Source organism: Pleurodeles waltl, chromosome 1_1, assembly GCF_031143425.1.
Source record: "Pleurodeles waltl isolate 20211129_DDA chromosome 1_1, aPleWal1.hap1.20221129, whole genome shotgun sequence".
Lineage (NCBI taxonomy): Eukaryota > Metazoa > Chordata > Amphibia > Caudata > Salamandridae > Pleurodeles > Pleurodeles waltl.
This window is the reverse complement of record NC_090436.1, coordinates 716018547-716038002: the sequence shown is the minus strand read 5'-3', so window position 1 is coordinate 716038002 and position 19456 is coordinate 716018547.

Sequence of the window (19456 nt, the reverse complement as noted above, 5' to 3'; positions counted from 1 at the left end):
TTTGAAAGAAAACAGAGGTGTTTTTTGCAAAGTGCCTACCTGTAGATTTTGGCCTCTAGCTCAGCCGGCACCTAGGGAAACCTACCAAACCTGTGCATTTCTGAAAACTAGAGACCTAGGGGAATCCAAGATGGGGTGACGTGTGGGGCTCGGACCAGGTTCTGTTACCCAGAATCCTTTGCAAACCTCAAAATTTGGCAAAAAAAACACATGTTCCTCAAATTTCTGTGGCAGAAATTTCTGGAATCTGAGAGGAGCCACAAATTTCCTTCCACCCAGCGTTCCCCCAAGTCTCCCGATAAAAATGATACCTCACTTGTGTGGGTAGGCCTAGCGCCCGCGACAGGAAACGCCCCAAAGCGCAACGTGGACACATCCAATTTTTTTAAAGAAAACAGAGGTGTTTTTTGCGAAGTGCCTACCTGTAGATTTTGGCCTCTAGCTCAGCCAGCACCTAGGGAAACCTACCAAACCTGTGCATTTCTGAAAACTAGAGACCTAGGGGAATCCAAGATGGGGTGACTTGTGGGGCTCGGACCAAGTTCTGTTACCCAGAATCCTTTGCAAACCTCAAAATTTGGCTAAAAAAACACATGTTCCTCAAATTTCTGTGGCAGAAAGTTCTGGAATCTGAGAGGTGCCACAAATTTCCTTCCACCCAGCGTTCCCCCAAGTCTCCCGATAAAAATTATACCTCACTTGTGTGGGTAGGCCTAGCGCCCGCGACAGGAAACGCCCCAAAGCGCAACGTGGACACATCCAATTTTTTGAAAGAAAATAGAGGTGATTTTTGCAAAGTGCCTACCTGTAGATTTTGGCCTCTAGCTCAGCCGGCACCTAGGGAAACCTACCAAACCTGTGCATTTCTGAAAACTAGAGACCTAGGGGAATCCAAGATGGGGTGACTTGTAGGGCTCGGACCAGGTTCTGTTACCCAGAATCCTTTGCAAACCTCAAAATTTGGCTAAAACAACACATGTTCCTCACATTTCTGTGGCAGAAAGTTCTGGAATCTGAGAGGAGCCACAAATTTCCTTCCACCCAGCGTTCCCCCAAGTCTCCCGATAAAAATTATATCTCACTTGTGTGGGTAGGCCTAGCGCCCGCGACAGGAAACGCCCCAAAGCGCAACGTGGACACATCCAAATTTTTGAAAGAAAACAGAGGTGTTTTTTGCAAAGTGCCTACCTGTAGATTTTGGCCTCTAGATCAGCCGGCACCTAGGGAAACCTACCAAACCTGTGCATTTCTGAAAACTAGAGACCTAGGGGAATCCAAGATGGGGTGACTTGTGGGGCTCGGACCAGGTTCTGTTACCCAGAATCCTTCGCAAACCTCAAAATTTGGCTAAAATAACAAATGTTCCTCACATTTCTGTGGCAGAAAGTTCTGGAATCTGAGAGGAGCCACAAATTTCCTTCCACCCAGCGTTCCTCCAAGTCTCCCGATAAAATGATACCTCACTTGTGTGGGTAGGCCTAGCGCCCGCGACAGGAAACGCCCCAAAGCGCAACGTGAACACATCCAATTTTTTTAAAGAAAACGGGTGTTTTTTGCAAAGTGCCTACCTGTAGATTTTGGCCTGTAGCTCAGCCGGCACCTAGGGAAACCTACCAAACCTGTGCATTTCTGAAAACTAGAGACCTAGGGGAATCCAAGATGGGGTGACTTGTGGGGCTCGGACCAGGTTCTGTTACCCAGAATCCTTTGCAAACCTCAAAATTTGGCTAAAAAAACACATGTTCCTCACATTTCTGTGGCAGAAAGTTCTGGAATCTGAGAGGAGCCACAAATTTCCTTCCACCCAGTGTTCCCCCAAGTCTCCCGATAAAAATGATACCTCACTTGTGAGGGTAGGCCTAGCGCCCGCAACAGGAAACGCCCCAAAGAGCAACGTGGTCACATCCAATTTTTTGAAAGAAAACAGAGGTGTTTTTTGCAAAGTGCCTACCTGTAGATTTTGGCCTCTAGCTCAGCCGGCACCTAGGCAAACCTACCAAACCTGTGCATTTCTGAAAACTAGAGAACTAGGGGAATCCAAGATGGGGTGACTTGTGGGGCTCGGACAAAGTTCTGTTAGCCAGAATCCTTTGCAAACCTCAAAATTTGGCTAAAAAAACACATGTTCCTCAAATTTCTGTGGCAGAAAGTTCTGGAATCTGAGAGGAGCCACAAATTTCCTTCCACGCAGCGTTCCCCCAAGTCTCCCGATAAAAATGATACCTCACTTGTGTGGGTAGGCCTAGCGCCCGCAACAGGAAACGCCCCAAAGCGCAACGTGGACACATCCAATTTTTTGAAAGAAAATAGAGGTGATTTTTGCGAAGTGCCTATATGTAGATTTTGGCCTCTAGCTCAGCGGGCACCTAGGGAAACCTACCAAACCTGTGCATTTCTGAAAACTAGAGACCTAGGGGAATCCAAGATGGGGTAACTTGTGGGGCTCGGACCAGGTTCTGTTACCCAGAATCCTTTGCAAACCTCAAAATTTGGCTAAAACAACACATGTTCCTCACATTTCTGTGGCAGAAAGTTCTGGAATCTGGGAGGAGCCACAAATTTCCTTCCACCCAGCGTTCCCCCAAGTCTCCCGATAAAAATGATACCTCACTTGTGTGGGTAGGCCTAGCGCCCGCGACAGGAAACGCCCCAAAGCGCAACGTGGTCACATCCAATTTTTTTAAAGAAAACAGAGGTGTTTTTTGCAAAGTGCCTACCTGTATATTTTGGCCTCTAGCTCAGCCGTTACCTAGGGAAACCTACCAAACCTGTGCATTTCTGAAAACTAGAGACCTAGTGGAATCCAAGTTGGGGTGACTTGTGGGGCTCGGACCAGGTTCTGTTACCCAGAATCCTTTGCAAACCTCAAAATTTGGATAAAACAACACATGTTCCTCACATTTCTGTGGCAGAAAGTTCTGGAATCTGAGAGGAGCCACAAATTTCCTTCCACGCAGCGTTCCCCCAAGTCTCCCGATAAAAATGATACCTCACTTGTGTGGGTAGGCCTAGCGCCCGCGACAGGAAACGCCCCAAAGCGCAACGTGGACACATCCAATTTTTTTAAAGAAAATAGAGTTGATTTTTGCGAAGTGCCTACCTGTAGATTTTGGCCTCTAGCTCAGCCGGCACCTAGGGAAACCTACCAAACCTGTGCATTTCTGAAAACTAGAGACCGAGGGGAATCCAAGATGGGGTGACTTGTGGGGCTCGGACCAGGTTCTGTTACCCAGAATCCTTTGCAAACCTCAAAATTTGGCAAAAAAAACACATGTTCCTCAAATTTCTGTGGCAGAAAGTTCTGGAATCTGAGAGGAGCCACAAATTTCCTTCCACGCAGCGTTCCCCCAAGTCTTCCGATAAAAATGATACCTCACTTGTGTGGGTAGGCCTAGCGCCCGCAACAGGAAACGCCCCAAAGCGCAACGTGGACACATCCAATTTTTTGAAAGAAAATAGAGGTGATTTTTGCGAAGTGCCTATATGTAGATTTTGGCCTCTAGCTCAGCGGGCACCTAGGGAAACCTACCAAACCTGTGCATTTCTGAAAAATAGAGACCTAGGGGAATCCAAGATGGGGTAACTTGTGGGGCTCGGACCAGGTTCTGTTACCCAGAATCCTTTGCAAACCTCAAAATTTGGCTAAAACAACACATGTTCCTCACATTTCTGTGGCAGAAAGTTCTGGAATCTGGGAGGAGCCACAAATTTCCTTCCACCCAGCGTTCCCCCAAGTCTCCCGATAAAAATGATACCTCACTTGTGTGGGTAGGCCTAGCGCCCGCGACAGGAAACGCCCCAAAGCGCAACGTGGTCACATCCAATTTTTTTAAAGAAAACAGAGGTGTTTTTTGCAAAGTGCCTACCTGTATATTTTGGCCTCTAGCTCAGCCGTTACCTAGGGAAACCTACCAAACCTGTGCATTTCTGAAAACTAGAGACCTAGTGGAATCCAAGTTGGGGTGACTTGTGGGGCTCGGACCAGGTTCTGTTACCCAGAATCCTTTGCAAACCTCAAAATTTGGCTAAAACAACACATGTTCCTCACATTTCTGTGGCAGGAAGTTCTGGAATCTGAGAGGAGCCACAAATTTCCTTCCACGCAGCGTTCCCCCAAGTCTCCCGATAAAAATGATACCTCACTTGTGTGGGTAGGCCTAGCGCCCGCAACAGGAAACGACCCAAAGCGCAACGTGAACACATCCAAATTTTTGAAAGAAAACAGAGGTGTTTTTTGCAAAGTGCCTACCTGTAGATTTTGGCCTCTAGCTCAGCCGGCACCTAGGGAAACCTACCAAACCTGTGCATTTCTGAAAACTAGAGAGCTAGGGGAATCCAAGATAGGGTGACTTGTGGGGCTCGGACCAGGTTCTGTTACCCAGAATCCTTTGCAAACCTCAAAATTTGGCTAAAACAACACATGTTCCTCACATTTCTGTGGCAGAAAGTTCTGGAATCTGGGAGGAGCCACAAATTTCCTTCCACCCAGCGTTCCCCCAAGTCTCCCGATAAAAATGATACCTCACTTGTGTGGGTAGGCCTAGCGCCCGCGACAGGAAACGCCCCAAAGCGCAACGTGGTCACATCCAATTTTTTTAAAGAAAACAGAGGTGTTTTTTGCAAAGTGCCTACCTGTATATTTTGGCCTGTAGCTCAGCCGTTACCTAGGGAAACCTACCAAACCTGTGCATTTCTGAAAACTAGAGACCTAGTGGAATCCAAGTTGGGGTGACTTGTGGGGCTCGGACCAGGTTCTGTTACCCAGAATCCTTTGCAAACCTCAAAATTTGGCTAAAACAACACATGTTCCTCACATTTCTGTGGCAGGAAGTTCTGGAATCTGAGAGGAGCCACAAATTTCCTTCCACGCAGCGTTCCCCCAAGTCTCCCGATAAAAATGATACCTCACTTGTGTGGGTAGGCCTAGCGCCCGCAACAGGAAACGACCCAAAGCGCAACGTGAACACATCCAAATTTTTGAAAGAAAACAGAGGTGTTTTTTGCAAAGTGCCTACCTGTAGATTTTGGCCTCTAGCTCAGCCGGCACCTAGGGAAACCTACCAAACCTGTGCATTTCTGAAAACTAGAGAGCTAGGGGAATCCAAGATAGGGTGACTTGTGGGGCTCGGACCAGGTTCTGTTACCCAGAATCCTTTGCAAACCTCAAAATTTGGCAAAAAAACCACATGTTCCTCACATTTCTGTGGCAGAAAGTTCTGGAATCTGAGAGGAGCCACAAATTTCCTTCCACCCAGCGTTCCCTCAAGTCTCCCGATAAAAATGATACCTCACTTGTGTGGGTAGGCCTAGCGCCCGCGACAGGAAACGCCCCAAAGCGCAACGTGGACACATCCAATTTTTTTAAAGAAAATAGAGTTGATTTTTGCGAAGTGCCTACCTGTAGATTTTGGCCTCTAGCTCAGCCGGCACCTAGGGAAACCTACCAAACCTGTGCATTTCTGAAAACTAGAGACCGAGGGGAATCCAAGATGGGGTGACTTGTGGGGCTCGGACCAGGTTCTGTTACCCAGAATCCTTTGCAAACCTCAAAATTTGGCAAAAAAACCACATGTTCCTCACATTTCTGTGGCAGAAAGTTCTGGAATCTGAGAGGAGCCACAAATTTCCTTCCACCCAGCGTTCCCTCAAGTCTCCCGATAAAAATGATACCTCACTTGTGTGGGTAGGCCTAGCGCCCGCGACAGGAAACGCCCCAAAGCGCAACGTGGACACATCCAATTTTTTTAAAGAAAATAGAGTTGATTTTTGCGAAGTGCCTACCTGTAGATTTTGGCCTCTAGCTCAGCCGGCACCTAGGGAAACCTACCAAACCTGTGCATTTCTGAAAACTAGAGACCGAGGGGAATCCATGATGGGGTGACTTGTGGGGCTCGGACCAGGTTCTGTTACCCAGAATCCTTTGCAAACCTCAAAATTTGGCTAAAACAACACATGTTCCTCACATTTCTGTGGCAGAAAGTTCTGGAATCTGAGAGGAGCCACAAATTTCCTTCCACGCAGCGTTCCCCCAAGTCTCCCGATAAAAATGATACCTCACTTGTGTGGGTAGGCCTAGCGCCCGCGACAGGAAACGCCCCAAAGCGCAACGTGGACACATCCAATTTTTTTAAAGAAAACAGAGGTGTTTTTTGCGAAGTGCCTACCTGTAGATTTTGGCCTCTAGCTCAGCCAGCACCTAGGGAAACCTACCGAACCTGTGCATTTCTGAAAACTAGAGACCTAGGGGAATCCAAGATGGGGTGACTTGTGGGGCTCGGACCAAGTTCTGTTACCCAGAATCCTTTGCAAACCTCAAAATTTGGCAAAAAAACACATGTTCCTCAAATTTCTGTGGCAGAAAGTTCTGGAATCTGAGAGGAGCCACAAATTTCCTTCCACCCAGCGTTCCCCCAAGTCTGCCGATAAAAATGATACCTCACTTGTGTGGGTAGGCCTAGCGCCCGCGACAGGAAACGCCCCAAAGCGCAACGTGGACACATCCAATTTTTTGAAAGAAAATAGAGGTGATTTTTGCGAAGTGCCTATATGTAGATTTTGGCCTCTAGCTCAGCGGGCACCTAGGGAAACCTACCAAACCTGTGCATTTCTGAAAACTAGAGACCTAGGGGAATCCAAGATGGGGTAACTTGTGGGGCTCGGACCAGGTTCTGTTACCCAGAATCCTTTGCAAACCTCAAAATTTGGCTAAAACAACACATGTTCCTCACATTTCTGTGGCAGAAAGTTCTGGAATCTGGGAGGAGCCACAAATTTCCTTCCACCCAGCGTTCCCCCAAGTCTCCCGATAAAAATGATACCTCACTTGTGTGGGTAGGCCTAGCGCCCGCGACAGGAAACGCCCCAAAGCGCAACGTGGTCACATCCAATTTTTTTAAAGAAAACAGAGGTGTTTTTTGCAAAGTGCCTACCTGTATATTTTGGCCTGTAGCTCAGCCGTTACCTAGGGAAACCTACCAAACCTGTGCATTTCTGAAAACTAGAGACCTAGTGGAATCCAAGTTGGGGTGACTTGTGGGGCTCGGACCAGGTTCTGTTACCCAGAATCCTTTGCAAACCTCAAAATTTGGCTAAAACAACACATGTTCCTCACATTTCTGTGGCAGGAAGTTCTGGAATCTGAGAGGAGCCACAAATTTCCTTCCACGCAGCGTTCCCCCAAGTCTCCCGATAAAAATGATACCTCACTTGTGTGGGTAGGCCTAGCGCCCGCAACAGGAAACGACCCAAAGCGCAACGTGAACACATCCAAATTTTTGAAAGAAAACAGAGGTGTTTTTTGCAAAGTGCCTACCTGTAGATTTTGGCCTCTAGCTCAGCCGGCACCTAGGGAAACCTACCAAACCTGTGCATTTCTGAAAACTAGAGAGCTAGGGGAATCCAAGATAGGGTGACTTGTGGGGCTCGGACCAGGTTCTGTTACCCAGAATCCTTTGCAAACCTCAAAATTTGGCAAAAAAACCACATGTTCCTCACATTTCTGTGGCAGAAAGTTCTGGAATCTGAGAGGAGCCACAAATTTCCTTCCACCCAGCGTTCCCTCAAGTCTCCCGATAAAAATGATACCTCACTTGTGTGGGTAGGCCTAGCGCCCGCGACAGGAAACGCCCCAAAGCGCAACGTGGACACATCCAATTTTTTTAAAGAAAATAGAGTTGATTTTTGCGAAGTGCCTACCTGTAGATTTTGGCCTCTAGCTCAGCCGGCACCTAGGGAAACCTACCAAACCTGTGCATTTCTGAAAACTAGAGACCGAGGGGAATCCAAGATGGGGTGACTTGTGGGGCTCGGACCAGGTTCTGTTACCCAGAATCCTTTGCAAACCTCAAAATTTGGCAAAAAAACCACATGTTCCTCACATTTCTGTGGCAGAAAGTTCTGGAATCTGAGAGGAGCCACAAATTTCCTTCCACCCAGCGTTCCCTCAAGTCTCCCGATAAAAATGATACCTCACTTGTGTGGGTAGGCCTAGCGCCCGCGACAGGAAACGCCCCAAAGCGCAACGTGGACACATCCAATTTTTTTAAAGAAAATAGAGTTGATTTTTGCGAAGTGCCTACCTGTAGATTTTGGCCTCTAGCTCAGCCGGCACCTAGGGAAACCTACCAAACCTGTGCATTTCTGAAAACTAGAGACCGAGGGGAATCCATGATGGGGTGACTTGTGGGGCTCGGACCAGGTTCTGTTACCCAGAATCCTTTGCAAACCTCAAAATTTGGCTAAAACAACACATGTTCCTCACATTTCTGTGGCAGAAAGTTCTGGAATCTGAGAGGAGCCACAAATTTCCTTCCACGCAGCGTTCCCCCAAGTCTCCCGATAAAAATGATACCTCACTTGTGTGGGTAGGCCTAGCGCCCGCGACAGGAAACGCCCCAAAGCGCAACGTGGACACATCCAATTTTTTTAAAGAAAACAGAGGTGTTTTTTGCGAAGTGCCTACCTGTAGATTTTGGCCTCTAGCTCAGCCAGCACCTAGGGAAACCTACCGAACCTGTGCATTTCTGAAAACTAGAGACCTAGGGGAATCCAAGATGGGGTGACTTGTGGGGCTCGGACCAAGTTCTGTTACCCAGAATCCTTTGCAAACCTCAAAATTTGGCAAAAAAACACATGTTCCTCAAATTTCTGTGGCAGAAAGTTCTGGAATCTGAGAGGAGCCACAAATTTCCTTCCACCCAGCGTTCCCCCAAGTCTGCCGATAAAAATGATACCTCACTTGTGTGGGTAGGCCTAGCGCCCGCGACAGGAAACGCCCCAAAGCGCAACGTGGACACATCCAATTTTTTGAAAGAAAATAGAGGTGATTTTTGCAAAGTGCCTACCTGTAGATTTTGGCCTCTAGCTCAGCCGGCACCTAGGGAAACCTACCAAACCTGTGCATTTCTGAAAACTAGAGACCTAGGGGAATCCAAGATGGGGTGACTTGTAGGGCTCGGACCAGGTTCTGTTACCCAGAATCCTTTGCAAACCTCAAAATTTGGCTAAAACAACACATGTTCCTCACATTTCTGTGGCAGAAAGTTCTGGAATCTGAGAGGAGCCACAAATTTCCTTCCACCCAGCGTTCCCCCAAGTCTCCCGATAAAAATTATATCTCACTTGTGTGGGTAGGCCTAGCGCCCGCGACAGGAAACGCCCCAAAGCGCAACGTGGACACATCCAAATTTTTGAAAGAAAACAGAGGTGTTTTTTGCAAAGTGCCTACCAGTAGATTTTGGCCTCTAGATCAGCCGCCACCTAGGGAAACCTACCAAACCTGTGCATTTCTGAAAACTAGAGACCTAGGGGAATCCAAGATGGGGTGACTTGTGGGGCTCTGACCAGGTTCTGTTACCCAGAATCCTTCGCAAACCTCAAAATTTGGCTAAAAAAACAGATGTTCCTCAAATTTCTGTGGCAGAAATTTCTGGAATCTGAGAGGAGCCACAAATTTCCTTCCACCCAGCCTTCCCCCAAGTCTCCCGATAAAAATGATACCTCACTTGTGTGGGTAGGCCTAGCGCCCGCGACAGGAAACGCCCCAAAGCGCAACGTGGACACATCCAATTTTTTGAAAGAAAATAGAGGTGATTTTTGCGAAGTGCCTATCTGTAGATTTTGGCCTCTAGCTCAGCCGGCACCTAGGGAAACCTACCAAACCTGTGCATTTCTGAAAACTAGAGACCTAGGGGAATCCAAGATGGGGTAACTTGTGGGGCTCGGACCAGGTTATGTTACCCAGAATCCTTTGCAAACCTCAAAATTTGGCTAAAACAACACATGTTCCTCACATTTCTGTGGCAGAAAGTTCTGGAATCTGGGAGGAGCCACAAATTTCCTTCCACCCAGCGTTCCCCCAAGTCTCCCGATAAAAATGATACCTCACTTGTGTGGGTAGGCCTAGCGCCCGCGACAGGAAACGCCCCAAAGCGCAACGTGGTCACATCCAATTTTTTTAAAGAAAACAGAGGTGTTTTTTGCAAAGTGCCTACCTGTATATTTTGGCCTCTAGCTCAGCCGTTACCTAGGGAAACCTACCAAACCTGTGCATTTCTGAAAACTAGAGACCTAGTGGAATCCAAGTTGGGGTGACTTGTGGGGCTCGGACCAGGTTCTGTTACCCAGAATCCTTTGCAAACCTCAAAATTTGGCTAAAAAAACAGATGTTCCTCACATTTCTGTGGTAGAAAGTTCTGGAATCTGAGAGGAACCACAAATTTCCTTCCACCCAGCATTCCTCCAAGTCTCCCGATAAAAATGAAACCTCACTTGTGTGGGTAGGCCTAGCGCCCGCGACAGGAAATGCCCCAAAGCGCAACTTGGACACATCCAAATTTTTGAAAGAAAACAGAGGTGTTTTTTGCAAAGTGCCTACCTGTAGATTTTGGCCTCTAGCTCAGCCGGCACCTAGGGAAACCTACCAAACCTGTGCATTTCTGAAAACTAGAGACCTAGGGGAATCCAAGATGGGGTGACGTGTGGGGCTCGGACCAGGTTCTGTTACCCAGAATCCTTTGCAAACCTCAAAATTTGGCAAAAAAAACACATGTTCCTCAAATTTCTGTGGCAGAAATTTCTGGAATCTGAGAGGAGCCACAAATTTCCTTCCACCCAGCGTTCCCCCAAGTCTCCCGATAAAAATGATACCTCACTTGTGTGGGTAGGCCTAGCGCCCGCGACAGGAAACGCCCCAAAGCGCAACGTGGACACATCCAATTTTTTTAAAGAAAACAGAGGTGTTTTTTGCGAAGTGCCTACCTGTAGATTTTGGCCTCTAGCTCAGCCAGCACCTAGGGAAACCTACCAAACCTGTGCATTTCTGAAAACTAGAGACCTAGGGGAATCCAAGATGGGGTGACTTGTGGGGCTCGGACCAAGTTCTGTTACCCAGAATCCTTTGCAAACCTCAAAATTTGGCTAAAAAAACACATGTTCCTCAAATTTCTGTGGCAGAAAGTTCTGGAATCTGAGAGGAGCCACAAATTTCCTTCCACCCAGCGTTCCCCCAAGTCTCCCGATAAAAATTATACCTCACTTGTGTGGGTAGGCCTAGCGCCCGCGACAGGAAACGCCCCAAAGCGCAACGTGGACACATCCAATTTTTTGAAAGAAAATAGAGGTGATTTTTGCAAAGTGCCTACCTGTAGATTTTGGCCTCTAGCTCAGCCGGCACCTAGGGAAACCTACCAAACCTGTGCATTTCTGAAAACTAGAGACCTAGGGGAATCCAAGATGGGGTGACTTGTAGGGCTCGGACCAGGTTCTGTTACCCAGAATCCTTTGCAAACCTCAAAATTTGGCTAAAACAACACATGTTCCTCACATTTCTGTGGCAGAAAGTTCTGGAATCTGAGAGGAGCCACAAATTTCCTTCCACCCAGCGTTCCCCCAAGTCTCCCGATAAAAATTATATCTCACTTGTGTGGGTAGGCCTAGCGCCCGCGACAGGAAACGCCCCAAAGCGCAACGTGGACACATCCAAATTTTTGAAAGAAAACAGAGGTGTTTTTTGCAAAGTGCCTACCTGTAGATTTTGGCCTCTAGATCAGCCGGCACCTAGGGAAACCTACCAAACCTGTGCATTTCTGAAAACTAGAGACCTAGGGGAATCCAAGATGGGGTGACTTGTGGGGCTCGGACCAGGTTCTGTTACCCAGAATCCTTCGCAAACCTCAAAATTTGGCTAAAATAACAAATGTTCCTCACATTTCTGAGGCAGAAAGTTCTGGAATCTGAGAGGAGCCACAAATTTCCTTCCACCCAGCATTCCTCCAAGTCTCCCGATAAAATGATACCTCACTTGTGTGGGTAGGCCTAGCGCCCGCGACAGGAAACGCCCCAAAGCGCAACGTGAACACATCCAATTTTTTTAAAGAAAACGGGTGTTTTTTGCAAAGTGCCTACCTGTAGATTTTGGCCTGTAGCTCAGCCGGCACCTAGGGAAACCTACCAAACCTGTGCATTTCTGAAAACTAGAGACCTAGGGGAATCCAAGATGGGGTGACTTGTGGGGCTCGGACCAGGTTCTGTTACCCAGAATCCTTTGCAAACCTCAAAATTTGGCTAAAAAAACACATGTTCCTCACATTTCTGTGGCAGAAAGTTCTGGAATCTGAGAGGAGCCACAAATTTCCTTCCACCCAGTGTTCCCCCAAGTCTCCCGATAAAAATGATACCTCACTTGTGTGGGTAGGCCTAGCGCCCGCAACAGGAAACGCCCCAAAGAGCAACGTGGTCACATCCAATTTTTTGAAAGAAAACAGAGGTGTTTTTTGCAAAGTGCCTACCTGTAGATTTTGGCCTCTAGCTCAGCCGGCACCTAGGCAAACCTACCAAACCTGTGCATTTCTGAAAACTAGAGAACTAGGGGAATCCAAGATGGGGTGACTTGTGGGGCTCGGACAAGGTTCTGTTAGCCAGAATCCTTTGCAAACCTCAAAATTTGGCTAAAAAAACACATGTTCCTCAAATTTCTGTGGCAGAAAGTTCTGGAATCTGAGAGGAGCCACAAATTTCCTTCCACGCAGCGTTCCCCCAAGTCTCCCGATAAAAATGATACCTCACTTGTGTGGGTAGGCCTAGCGCCCGCAACAGGAAACGCCCCAAAGCGCAACGTGGACACATCCAATTTTTTGAAAGAAAATAGAGGTGATTTTTGCGAAGTGCCTATATGTAGATTTTGGCCTCTAGCTCAGCGGGCACCTAGGGAAACCTACCAAACCTGTGCATTTCTGAAAACTAGAGACCTAGGGGAATCCAAGATGGGGTAACTTGTGGGGCTCGGACCAGGTTCTGTTACCCAGAATCCTTTGCAAACCTCAAAATTTGGCTAAAACAACACATGTTCCTCACATTTCTGTGGCAGAAAGTTCTGGAATCTGGGAGGAGCCACAAATTTCCTTCCACCCAGCGTTCCCCCAAGTCTCCCGATAAAAATGATACCTCACTTGTGTGGGTAGGCCTAGCGCCCGCGACAGGAAACGCCCCAAAGCGCAACGTGGTCACATCCAATTTTTTTAAAGAAAACAGAGGTGTTTTTTGCAAAGTGCCTACCTGTATATTTTGGCCTCTAGCTCAGCCGTTACCTAGGGAAACCTACCAAACCTGTGCATTTCTGAAAACTAGAGACCTAGTGGAATCCAAGTTGGGGTGACTTGTGGGGCTCGGACCAGGTTCTGTTACCCAGAATCCTTTGCAAACCTCAAAATTTGGCTAAAACAACACATGTTCCTCACATTTCTGTGGCAGGAAGTTCTGGAATCTGAGAGGAGCCACAAATTTCCTTCCACGCAGCGTTCCCCCAAGTCTCCCGATAAAAATGATACCTCACTTGTGTGGGTAGGCCTAGCGCCCGCAACAGGAAACGACCCAAAGCGCAACGTGAACACATCCAAATTTTTGAAAGAAAACAGAGGTGTTTTTTGCAAAGTGCCTACCTGTAGATTTTGGCCTCTAGCTCAGCCGGCACCTAGGGAAACCTACCAAACCTGTGCATTTCTGAAAACTAGAGAGCTAGGGGAATCCAAGATAGGGTGACTTGTGGGGCTCGGACCAGGTTCTGTTACCCAGAATCCTTTGCAAACCTCAAAATTTGGCAAAAAAACCACATGTTCCTCACATTTCTGTGGCAGAAAGTTCTGGAATCTGAGAGGAGCCACAAATTTCCTTCCACCCAGCGTTCCCTCAAGTCTCCCGATAAAAATGATACCTCACTTGTGTGGGTAGGCCTAGCGCCCGCGACAGGAAACGCCCCAAAGCGCAACGTGGACACATCCAATTTTTTTAAAGAAAATAGAGTTGATTTTTGCGAAGTGCCTACCTGTAGATTTTGGCCTCTAGCTCAGCCGGCACCTAGGGAAACCTACCAAACCTGTGCATTTCTGAAAACTAGAGACCGAGGGGAATCCAAGATGGGGTGACTTGTGGGGCTCGGACCAGGTTCTGTTACCCAGAATCCTTTGCAAACCTCAAAATTTGGCAAAAAAAACACATGTTCCTCAAATTTCTGTGGCAGAAAGTTCTGGAATCTGAGAGGAGCCACAAATTTCCTTCCACGCAGCGTTCCCCCAAGTCTCCCGATAAAAATGATACCTCACTTGTGTGGGTAGGCCTAGCGCCCGCAACAGGAAACGCCCCAAAGCGCAACGTGGACACATCCAATTTTTTGAAAGAAAATAGAGGTGATTTTTGCGAAGTGCCTATATGTAGATTTTGGCCTCTAGCTCAGCGGGCACCTAGGGAAACCTACCAAACCTGTGCATTTCTGAAAACTAGAGACCTAGGGGAATCCAAGATGGGGTAACTTGTGGGGCTCGGACCAGGTTCTGTTACCCAGAATCCTTTGCAAACCTCAAAATTTGGCTAAAACAACACATGTTCCTCACATTTCTGTGGCAGAAAGTTCTGGAATCTGGGAGGAGCCACAAATTTCCTTCCACCCAGCGTTCCCCCAAGTCTCCCGATAAAAATGATACCTCACTTGTGTGGGTAGGCCTAGCGCCCGCGACAGGAAACGCCCCAAAGCGCAACGTGGTCACATCCAATTTTTTTAAAGAAAACAGAGGTGTTTTTTGCAAAGTGCCTACCTGTATATTTTGGCCTCTAGCTCAGCCGTTACCTAGGGAAACCTACCAAACCTGTGCATTTCTGAAAACTAGAGACCTAGTGGAATCCAAGTTGGGGTGACTTGTGGGGCTCGGACCAGGTTCTGTTACCCAGAATCCTTTGCAAACCTCAAAATTTGGCTAAAACAACACATGTTCCTCACATTTCTGTGGCAGGAAGTTCTGGAATCTGAGAGGAGCCACAAATTTCCTTCCACGCAGCGTTCCCCCAAGTCTCCCGATAAAAATGATACCTCACTTGTGTGGGTAGGCCTAGCGCCCGCAACAGGAAACGACCCAAAGCGCAACGTGAACACATCCAAATTTTTGAAAGAAAACAGAGGTGTTTTTTGCAAAGTGCCTACCTGTAGATTTTGGCCTCTAGCTCAGCCGGCACCTAGGGAAACCTACCAAACCTGTGCATTTCTGAAAACTAGAGAGCTAGGGGAATCCAAGATAGGGTGACTTGTGGGGCTCGGACCAGGTTCTGTTACCCAGAATCCTTTGCAAACCTCAAAATTTGGCAAAAAAACCACATGTTCCTCACATTTCTGTGGCAGAAAGTTCTGGAATCTGAGAGGAGCCACAAATTTCCTTCCACCCAGCGTTCCCTCAAGTCTCCCGATAAAAATGATACCTCACTTGTGTGGGTAGGCCTAGCGCCCGCGACAGGAAACGCCCCAAAGCGCAACGTGGACACATCCAATTTTTTTAAAGAAAATAGAGTTGATTTTTGCGAAGTGCCTACCTGTAGATTTTGGCCTCTAGCTCAGCCGGCACCTAGGGAAACCTACCAAACCTGTGCATTTCTGAAAACTAGAGACCGAGGGGAATCCAAGATGGGGTGACTTGTGGGGCTCGGACCAGGTTCTGTTACCCAGAATCCTTTGCAAACCTCAAAATTTGGCAAAAAAACCACATGTTCCTCACATTTCTGTGGCAGAAAGTTCTGGAATCTGAGAGGAGCCACAAATTTCCTTCCACCCAGCGTTCCCTCAAGTCTCCCGATAAAAATGATACCTCACTTGTGTGGGTAGGCCTAGCGCCCGCGACAGGAAACGCCCCAAAGCGCAACGTGGACACATCCAATTTTTTTAAAGAAAATAGAGTTGATTTTTGCGAAGTGCCTACCTGTAGATTTTGGCCTCTAGCTCAGCCGGCACCTAGGGAAACCTACCAAACCTGTGCATTTCTGAAAACTAGAGACCGAGGGGAATCCATGATGGGGTGACTTGTGGGGCTCGGACCAGGTTCTGTTACCCAGAATCCTTTGCAAACCTCAAAATTTGGCTAAAACAACACATGTTCCTCACATTTCTGTGGCAGAAAGTTCTGGAATCTGAGAGGAGCCACAAATTTCCTTCCACGCAGCGTTCCCCCAAGTCTCCCGATAAAAATGATACCTCACTTGTGTGGGTAGGCCTAGCGCCCGCGACAGGAAACGCCCCAAAGCGCAACGTGGACACATCCAATTTTTTTAAAGAAAACAGAGGTGTTTTTTGCGAAGTGCCTACCTGTAGATTTTGGCCTCTAGCTCAGCCAGCACCTAGGGAAACCTACCGAACCTGTGCATTTCTGAAAACTAGAGACCTAGGGGAATCCAAGATGGGGTGACTTGTGGGGCACGGACCAAGTTCTGTTACCCAGAATCCTTTGCAAACCTCAAAATTTGGCAAAAAAACACATGTTCCTCAAATTTCTGTGGCAGAAAGTTCTGGAATCTGAGAGGAGCCACAAATTTCCTTCCACCCAGCGTTCCCCCAAGTCTGCCGATAAAAATGATACCTCACTTGTGTGGGTAGGCCTAGCGCCCGCGACAGGAAACGCCCCAAAGCGCAACGTGGACACATCCAATTTTTTGAAAGAAAATAGAGGTGATTTTTGCAAAGTGCCTACCTGTAGATTTTGGCCTCTAGCTCAGCCGGCACCTAGGGAAACCTACCAAACCTGTGCATTTCTGAAAACTAGAGACCTAGGGGAATCCAAGATGGGGTGACTTGTAGGGCTCGGACCAGGTTCTGTTACCCAGAATCCTTTGCAAACCTCAAAATTTGGCTAAAACAACACATGTTCCTCACATTTCTGTGGCAGAAAGTTCTGGAATCTGAGAGGAGCCACAAATTTCCTTCCACCCAGCGTTCCCCCAAGTCTCCCGATAAAAATTATATCTCACTTGTGTGGGTAGGCCTAGCGCCCGCGACAGGAAACGCCCCAAAGCGCAACGTGGACACATCCAAATTTTTGAAAGAAAACAGAGGTGTTTTTTGCAAAGTGCCTACCTGTAGATTTTGGCCTCTAGATCAGCCGCCACCTAGGGAAACCTACCAAACCTGTGCATTTCTGAAAACTAGAGACCTAGGGGAATCCAAGATGGGGTGACTTGTGGGGCTCTGACCAGGTTCTGTTACCCAGAATCCTTCGCAAACCTCAAAATTTGGCTAAAAAAACAAATGTTCCTCACATTTCTGTGGCAGAAAGTTCTGGAATCTAAAGGAGCCACAAATTTCCTTCCACCCAGTGTTCCCCCAAGTCTCCCGATAATAATGATACCTCACTTGTGTGGGTAGGCCTAGCGCCCGCAACAGGAAACGCCCCAAAGCGCAACGTGGTCACATCCAATTTTTTGAAAGAAAACAGAGGTGTTTTTTGCAAAGTGCCTACCTGTAGATTTTGGCCTCTAGCTCAGCCGGCACCTAGGCAAACCTACCAAACCTGTGCATTTCTGAAAACTAGAGAACTAGGGGAATCCAAGATGGGGTGACTTGTGGGGCTCGGACAAGGTTCTGTTAGCCAGAATCCTTTGCAAACCTCAAAATTTGGCTAAAAAAACACATGTTCCTCAAATTTCTGTGGCAGAAAGTTCTGGAATCTGAGAGGAGCCACAAATTTCCTTCCACCCAGCCTTCCCCCAAGTCTCCCGATAAAAATTATACCTCACTTGTGTGGGTAGGCCTAGCGCCCGCGACAGGAAACGCCCCAAAGCGCAACGTGGACACATCCAATTTTTTGAAAGAAAATAGAGGTGATTTTTGCGAAGTGCCTATATGTAGATTTTGGCCTCTAGCTCAGCGGGCACCTAGGGAAACCTACCAAACCTGTGCATTTCTGAAAACTAGAGACCTAGGGGAATCCAAGATGGGGTAACTTGTGGGGCTCGGACCAGGTTCTGTTACCCAGAATCCTTTGCAAACCTCAAAATTTGGCTAAAACAACACATGTTCCTCACATTTCTGTGGCAGAAAGTTCTGGAATCTGGGAGGAGCCACAAATTTCCTGCCACCCAGCGTTCCCCCAAGTCTCCCGATAAAAATGATACCTCACTTGTGTGGGTAGGCCTAGCGCCCGCGACAGGAAACGCCCCAAAGCGCAACGTGGTCACATCCAATTTTTTTAAAGAAAACAGAGGTGTTTTTTGCAAAGTGCCTACCTGTATATTTTGGCCTCTAGCTCAGCCGTTACCTAGGGAAACCTACCAAACCTGTGCATTTCTGAAAACTAGAGACCTAGTGGAATCCAAGTTGGGGTGACTTGTGGGGCTCGGACCAGGTTCTGTTACCCAGAATCCTTTGCAAACCTCAAAATTTGGCTAAAACAACACATGTTCCTCACATTTCTGTGGCAGGAAGTTCTGGAATCTGAGAGGAGCCACAAATTTCCTTCCACGCAGCGTTCCCCCAAGTCTCCCGATAAAAATGATACCTCACTTGTGTGGGTAGGCCTAGCGCCCGCAACAGGAAACGACCCAAAGAGCAACGTGAACACATCCAAATTTTTGAAAGAAAACAGAGGTGTTTTTTGCAAAGTGCCTACCTGTAGATTTTGGCCTCTAGCTCAGCCGGCACCTAGGGAAACCTACCAAACCTGTGCATTTCTGAAAACTAGAGAGCTAGGGGAATCCAAGATAGGGTGACTTGTGGGGCTCGGACCAGGTTCTGTTACCCAGAATCCTTTGCAAACCTCAAAATTTGGCAAAAAAACCACATGTTCCTCACATTTCTGTGGCAGAAAGTTCTGGAATCTGAGAGGAGCCACAAATTTCCTTCCACCCAGCGTTCCCTCAAGTCTCCCGATAAAAATGATACCTCACTTGTGTGGGTAGGCCTAGCGCCCGCGACAGGAAACGCCCCAAAGCGCAACGTGGACACATCCAATTTTTTTAAAGAAAATAGAGTTGATTTTTGCGAAGTGCCTACCTGTAGATTTTGGCCTCTAGCTCAGCCGGCACCTAGGGAAACCTACCAAACCTGTGCATTTCTGAAAACTAGAGACCGAGGGGAATCCAAGATGGGGTGACTTGTGGGGCTCGGACCAGGTTCTGTTACCCAGAATCCTTTGCAAACCTCAAAATTTGGCAAAAAAACCACATGTTCCTCACATTTCTGTGGCAGAAAGTTCTGGAATCTGAGAGGAGCCACAAATTTCCTTCCACGCAGCGTTCCCCCAAGTCTCCCGATAAAAATGATACCTCACTTGTGTGGGTAGGCCTAGCGCCCGCGACAGGAAACGCCCCAAAGCGCAACGTGGACACATCCAATTTTTTTAAAGAAAACAGAGGTGTTTTTTGCGAAGTGCCTACCTGTAGATTTTGGCCTCTAGCTCAGCCAGCACCTAGGGAAACCTACCGAACCTGTGCATTTCTGAAAACTAGAGACCTAGGGGAATCCAAGATGGGATGACTTGTGGGGCTCGGACCAAGTTCTGTTACCCAGAATCCTTTGCAAACCTCAAAATTTGGCACAAAAACACATGTTCCTCAAATTTCTGTGGCAGAAAGTTCTGGAATCTGAGAGGAGCCACAAATTTCCTTCCACCCAGCGTTCCCCCAAGTCTGCCGATAAAAATGATACCTCACT